Source organism: Nycticebus coucang, chromosome 14, assembly GCF_027406575.1.
Source record: "Nycticebus coucang isolate mNycCou1 chromosome 14, mNycCou1.pri, whole genome shotgun sequence".
NCBI lineage: Eukaryota > Metazoa > Chordata > Mammalia > Primates > Lorisidae > Nycticebus > Nycticebus coucang.
Window position 1 is genome coordinate 64,000,742 of NC_069793.1, and position 6,000 is coordinate 64,006,741.

Consider the following 6,000-nt stretch of genomic DNA (forward strand, 5'->3'; position numbering starts at 1 on the left):
GGAATTCCAGAAGGGGAAGAAGAATGCCCCAGAGGAATGCAAGCCATACTAGAGAATATTATAAAAGAAAACTTCCCAAACATCACCAAAGATTCTGACACACTGCTTTCAGAGGGCTATCAGACCCCAGGTCGCCTCAACTCTAACCGAGCTTCTCCAAGACACATTGTGATGAACCTGTCCAAAGTCAAGACAAAAGAAAAGATTCTGCAAGCTGCCAGGAGCAAGCGCCAGTTGACCTACAGGGGCAAATCCATCAGATTGACCGCGGACTTCTCTAATGAAACTTTCCAAGCAAGAAGACAATGATGATCTACTTTAATCTACTTAAACAGAACAATTTCCAGCCCAGAATTCTGTACCCTGCTATGCTAAGCTTCAAAATTGACAGAGAAATCAAATCATTTACGGATATACAAACATTGAGGAAATTCGCCACAAGACCAGCTCTACAGGAAATACTTCAACCTGTTCTGCACACTGACCACCACAATGGATCAGCAGCAAAGTAAGAATTCAGAAATTAAAGGACCAAACCTCCACACTGATGCAAAAGATAAAACTAAGCAATGGACTCTCACAAAATAAGACGAATAGAATACTACCACACTTATCAATTATATCAATAAATGTTAATGGCTTGAATTCCCCACTGAAGAGACATAGATTGGCTGACTGGATTAAAAAACATAAGCCATCCATTTGCTGTCTGCAAGAAACACACCTGGCTTCAAAAGACAAATTCAAGCTCCGAGTCAAGGGTTGGAAGACAATTTTTCAGGCAAATAGAATTCAGAAGAAAAGAGGAGTTGCAATCTTATTTTCAGATACATGTGGACTTAAAGCAACTAAAGTCAAAAAAGACAAAGATGGTCACTTTATATTGGTCAAGGGAAAAATACAACAAGAAGACATTTCAATTCTAAATATCTATGTACCCAATTTAAATGCTCCCAGATTCTTGAAACAGACCTTACTCAGTCTGAGCAATATGATATCTGATAATACCATCATAACAGGGGACCTTAACACTCCTCTTACAGAGCTGGACAGATCCTCTAAACATAAATTAAACAAGGATATAAGAGATTTAAATGAGACCCTAGAACAACTGTGCTTGATAGACGCATATAGAATACTCCATCCCAAAGATAAAGAATATACATTCTTCTCATCACCCCATGGAACATTCTCCAAAATTGATCATATCCTGGGACACAAAACAAATATCAACAGAATCAAAAGAATTGAAATTTTACCTTGTATCTTCTCAGACCATAAGGCACTAAAGGTGGAACTCAACTCTAACAAAAATGCTCAACCCCACCCAAAGGCATGGAAACTAAACAATCTTCTGTTGAATAACAGATGGGTGAAGGAAGAAATAAAACAGGAAATCATTAACTTCCTTGAGCATAACAACAATGAAGACACAAGCTACCAAAACCTGTGGGATACTGCAAAAGCAGTTTTGAGAGGAAAATTCATCGCTTTAGATGCCTACATTCGAAAAACAGAAAGAGAGCACATCAACAATCTCACAAGAGATCTTATGGAATTGGAAAAAGAAGAACAATCTAAGCCTAAACTCAGTAGAAGAAAAGAAATATCCAAAATCAAATCAGAGATCAATGAAATTGAAAACAAAAGAATCATTCAGAAAATTAATGAAACAAGGAGTTGGTTTTTTGAAAAAATAAATAAAATAGATAAACCATTGGCCAGACTAACGAGGAATAGAAAAGTAAAATCTCTAGTAACCTCAATCAGAAATGATAAAGGGGAAATAACAACTGATCCCACAGAGATAAAAGAGATCATCTCTGAATACTATCAGAAACTTTATGCCCAGAAATTTGACAATGTGAAAGAAATGGATCAATATTTGGAATCACACCCTCTCCCTAGACTCAGCCAGGAAGCAATAGAGCTCCTGAACAGACCAATGTCAAGCACTGAGATCAAAGAAAGAATAAAAAATCTTCCAACTAAAAAATGCCCTGGTCCAGATGGCTTCACTCCAGAATTCTATCAAACCTTCAAGGAAGAGCTTATTCCTGTACTGCAGAAATTATTCCAAAAAATTGAGGAAGAAGGAATCTTCCCCAACACATTCTATGAAGCAAACATCACCCTGATACCAAAACCAGGAAAAGACCCAAACAAAAAGGAGAATTTCAGACCAATCTCACTCATGAACATAGACGCAAAAATTCTCAACAAAATCCTAGCCAATAGATTACAGCTTATCATCAAAAAAGTCATTCATTATGATCAAGTAGGCTTCATCCCAGGGATGCAAGGCTGGTTTAACATACGCAAGTCTATAAACGTTATCCACCATATTAACAGAGGCAAAAATAAAGATCACATGATCCTCTCAATAGATGCAGAAAAAGCATTTGATAAAATCCAGCATCCTTTTCTAATTAGAACACTGAAGAGTATAGGCATAGGTGGCACATTTCTAAAACTGATTGAAGCTATCTATGACAAATCCACAGCCAATATTTTACTGAATGGAGTAAAACTGAAAGCTTTTCCTCTTAGAACTGGAACGAGAGAAGGTTGTCCTCTGTCACCTTTACTATTCAACGTAGTGCTGGAAGTTCTAGCCAATACAATTAGGCAAGACAAGGAAATAAAGGGAATCCAAATGGGAGCAGAGGAGGTCAAACTCTCCTCTTTGCTGATGACATGATCTTATACTTAGAGAACCCCAAAGACTCAACCACAAGACTCCTAGAAGTCATCAAAAAATACAGTAATGTTTCAGGATATAAAATCAATGTCCACAAGTCAGTAGCCTTTGTGTACACCAATAACAGTCAAGATGAGAAGCCAATTAAGGACACAACTCCCTTCACCATAGTCTCAAAGAAAATGAAATACCTGGGAATATACCTAACGAAGGAGGTGAAGGACCTCTATAAAGAAAACTATGAAATCCTCAGAAAGGAAATAGCAGAGGATATTAACAAATGGAAGAACATACCATGCTCATGGATGGGAAGAATCAACATTGTTAAAATGTCTATACTTCCCAAAGCAACCTACCCATTCAATGCCATTCCTATCAAAATACCAACATCGTACTTTCAAGATTTGGAAAAAATGATTCTGCGTTTTGTATGGAACTGGAAAAAAACCCGTATAGCTAAGGCAGTTCTCTGTAACAAAAATAAAGCTGGGGTCATCAGTATACCAGATTTTAGTCTGTACTACAAAGCCATAGTGCTCAAGACAGCATGGTACTGGCACAAAAACAGAGACATAGACACTTGGAATCGAATTGAAAACCAAGAAATGAAACTAACATCTTACAACCACCTAATCTTTGATAAACCAAACAAGAACATACCTTGGGGGAAAGACTCCCTATTCAATAAATGGTGTTGGGAGAACTGGATGTCTACATGTAAAAGACTGAAACTGGACCCACACCTTTCCCCACTCACAAAAATTGATTCAAGATGGATAAAGGACTTAAATTTAAGGCATGAAACAATAAAAATCCTCCAAGAAAGCATAGGAAAAACACTGGAAGATATTGGCCTGGGGGAAGACTTCATGAAGAAGACTGCCATGGCAATTGCAACAACAACAAAAATAAACAAATGGGACTTCATTAAACTGAAAAGCTTCTGTACAGCTAAGGAGACAATAACCAAAGCAAAGAGACAACCTACACAATGGGAAAGGATATTTGCATATTTTCAATCAGACAAAAGCTTGATAACTAGGATCTATAGAGAACTCAAATTAATCCACATGAAAAAAGCCAACAATCCCTTATATCAATGGGCAGGAGACATGAATAGAACTTTCTCTAAAGACGACAGACTAATGGCTAACAAACACATGAAAAAATGTTCATCATCTCTATATATTAGAGAAATGCAAATCAAAACAACCCTGAGATATCATCCAACCCCAGTGAGAATGGCCCACATCACAAAATCTCAAAACTGCAGATGCTGGTGTGGATGTGGAGAGAAGGGAACACTTTTACACTGCTGGTGGGACTGCAAACTAGTACAACCTTTCTGGAAGGAAGTATGGAGAAACCTCAAAGCACTCAAGCTAGACCTCCCATTTGATCCTGCAATCCCATTACTGGGCATCTCCCCAGAAGGAAAGAAATCCTTTTATCATAAGGACAGTTGTACTAGACTCTTTATTGCAGCTCAATTTACAATCGCCAAAATGTGGAAACAGCCTAGATGCCCACCAACCCAGGAATGGATTAACAAGCTGTGGTATATGTATACCATGGAATACTATTCAGCCATTAAAAAAAAATGGAGACTTTACATCCTTCGTATTAACCTGGATGGACGTGGAAGACATTATTCTTAGTAAAGCATCACAAGAATGGAGAAGCATGAATCCTATGTACTCAATTTTGATATGAGGACAATTAATGACAATTATGGTTGGGGGGGAACAGAAAGAGGAAAGGAGGGAGGTGGGTGGGGCCTTGGTGTGTGTCACACTTTATGGGGGCAAGACATGATTGCAAGAGGGACTTTACCTAACAATTGCAATCAGTGTAACCTGGCTTATTGTACCCTCAATGAATCCCCAACAATAAAAAAAAAAAAGAAAAAAAAAAGGTTCAAAGCATTCCTCTAAGAATTGATGTTTTGCTTTATATCATCTAATTCAATCTTCATTCCTTCACTCCTTTATAGAAAAATAACTAACATTCATAAAAGTTAAGTAGCCCATTCGAAAGAAACATTTAGAAGAAAATATTTACAATACACGAATGGAGCCAAGAGAAAAAAAATAGTAAAATATTCTAAAATCTTTCTATGCTGAAAAGCCTTAAAAATTATTTGTGCTCAAGGACCTTCTCACCTACCCACAGGATAGATCTTTGCTATCCTGTCATCCCCTCTCCTGTCAAGGCCCATATTTTCTATTTCAATTTGCTGCCTCTCTCCAGCATCCCAGGGCTCTTTTTAGTGTGTCTATCCCCAGGGAATCACTACTCTCAGTAAGGGCCCTGATAACAGGATAAATATCCCAACTCTTTTATTCCCCACACTGAGCCCTGCAGGACCTAAGACACCCATACCACTCCCTGCCCAGACTTGGTAAGTCAGTCTGTGTATTTAACCCTGAAGTTAGCACACTGAAAGCAGATGAAATACCTGAACTGCTACTAAGATAATTTTCCCACTGAGATGGTCTCTACTTCAGATTAAAGTGACTTATAAATGAATCATGTTTTTTGACCACAGCTTTGTGCCATGTAGTACAATTGGCTCTTCAGATATACATCTCCAATAGTAATCTCCACAGTAGCCTGTAAAGTAGAAGTCAACCTCTACAGGGCACAGATAGGGAAACAGGTGGAGAGAGTTTACTTGACTGAGATCATACAGCTGGTAAACTGTAAAGCTGGGTTTTGAATGAGGCTGCCCTGGGTCTTCTATTAGTGAGTGCTGAATTCTTGACAGGTAGCCTCCAGATAAAGAACTTTCTCGGGCAGCGCCTGTGGCTCAAGGAGTAGGGCGCCAGTCCCATATGCCGGAGGTGGCGGGTTCAAAGCCAGCCCCAGCCAAAAACCACAAAAAAAAAAAAAAAGAACTTTCTCATTTACTCATGTGACAACTTTGTTCCTGGCACTTGGGCTCTTATTCTTACATATTTTAGGTAAGGCCTTTCTTATGTCAAATACCAAAATAATTCAGAACAAAGAAGAGGGGTGAGAGGCATGAAGTAGAGTTGTTATTCTGAAGAGTCACCTGGAATAGGGAAGCTGGGAGTCTGATTGCCAGATCTTGGGAGGGAGATGAATCAGAAGAAAATAACACTACAGTTAGAGGCAGAAGAGGGTTCACAGACAGAGCCTAAAGCTGTAAGTCTCTAGCCAGTCACCTTCACCTTGGAAAGGGGTCCACAGACATGCAACCCCACCTTTAGGCCCACAGCCTAGACATCAGTGAATCAGAAGGAAATGGGAAGGGCTCCTTTGTATGCATTGATGAT